General features: G+C 37.8%; 1 non-coding gene across 1 annotated transcript; it reads left to right on the top strand.

Annotated features, from left to right (window-relative positions):
- The first annotated feature begins 684 nt into the window (after positions 1–684).
- LOC127261935 (U1 spliceosomal RNA) lies at positions 685–846 on the top strand. The gene has a single exon (XR_007841028.1). It is a non-coding gene; the product is annotated as a U1 spliceosomal RNA (small nuclear RNA).
- Positions 847–1,381: the final 535 nt, after the last annotated feature.

Below are 1,381 nucleotides of genomic sequence, written 5' to 3'. Positions count from 1 at the left end.
ATAATACACTTGGTTTCGTGAAAAGTCTACACTTGGTTTCTCTTATAATTTAGAAATTACATAAGAGTTCTTCTGCTTTAGAAAATATTGGAAAAAAATTTCTAAAAATTGTACGAAATTTTTTGTATTTTCGAAAATATTACACAGGTGGAGGGAGTTATAACTCATGTGGTTGATCACTCATTTGACATCCTTGAGGTTGGCGGTTCAATCTCACGATGATACTTCATGCAATTTTTAAATTATGACAAAGAATTATGTAGATTATTTAAATTACATGTGAGTTATGACTAATTTTGCTTAGTATTTTGTATGAAATATAGTAAGATGTGATCTTTCGTATGTATAGAATACGTGAGTTGGATATAATTCTTGCGAAGAGGCGTCGCTTTACCTAGAAAAAACAAGACACGGCCAATTATATGACATGGTGATATGCGATGCTAACCTTCCTGATCTACGATAATTCTGTATACTTTTTCCGCAAGCCAATCAAGGAGAAAGAAGTGAAATACTTACGCGAGAATGTGGTTGGAAAAGGAAAGAAGCGGCAACACGAACCGGAAGAGTTTTTTATTTAAGGAAGAGGGCAAGATTATTTAGTCTCCTATCCCACGTCCTGAGAGAAATCAATCAGAATCAAAAAAGAAAATTATATAATCAGAAGAGAGGGTATTGAGGCACATACTTACCTGAATGGGGTCGATGGGCTATCAACGAGGTCCATGGCCTAGGTTGGTGACCTCCATTGCACTCGGGAGGGGTACTCGCCTAAGGTCGGCCCAAAGTGGTCGAGTCTGCGTTATAATTTGTGGTAGCCAGGGCCTGCGTTCGCGCGGCCCCTGCCAGTCTTAGTATTGTAATTTGTGACTTGTAAGTTTGTTTATCTCTTTACTTGATGGCTTTTTGTGGTGGTTAAGAGGATAAAAATAATTATTGGAAGAAAAATTAAGACAGGATGTAATTCTTTTAAATAGTTGAAGAAAAAAAAAATCCTTGTTGGGTGAAAATGGTGCGGCTTCGAGAGAATATAAGTAATTTTATGTTTGGGAGCGATATGGATACAACGGAGCACTACCAACTGTATTTTGCTCAGCAAAAAGACCATCTTCTTCAATGTCGGCAACAAGAGATTGCAGCTGCAGCGGAAACAATTCATTATATCGTAGGCACAGAAATTAGAAAAAGTCTATCGATGCCGGAAATGTTATTCTTGAGGACAAAGAAGATCACTTCAATCGGCCAATGTGCAGGGACAGACGTCATTCTTGAAGACGAAGGCAGGCTTAATTAATTCGATCAGCTATGTAAAGAATTTGGTGGTTAATTAATTCGAATTAGGGCTCCAAGGCATATCGAGCATCGACTCAAAAGAGACATC

The sequence above is a fragment of the Andrographis paniculata genome, unplaced genomic scaffold, assembly GCF_009805555.1.
Source record: "Andrographis paniculata isolate CXL003 unplaced genomic scaffold, ASM980555v1 Contig64END, whole genome shotgun sequence".
NCBI classification, from domain to species: Eukaryota; Viridiplantae; Streptophyta; class Magnoliopsida; order Lamiales; family Acanthaceae; genus Andrographis; species Andrographis paniculata.
This window is presented reverse-complemented; position numbering and strand designations above follow the sequence as displayed.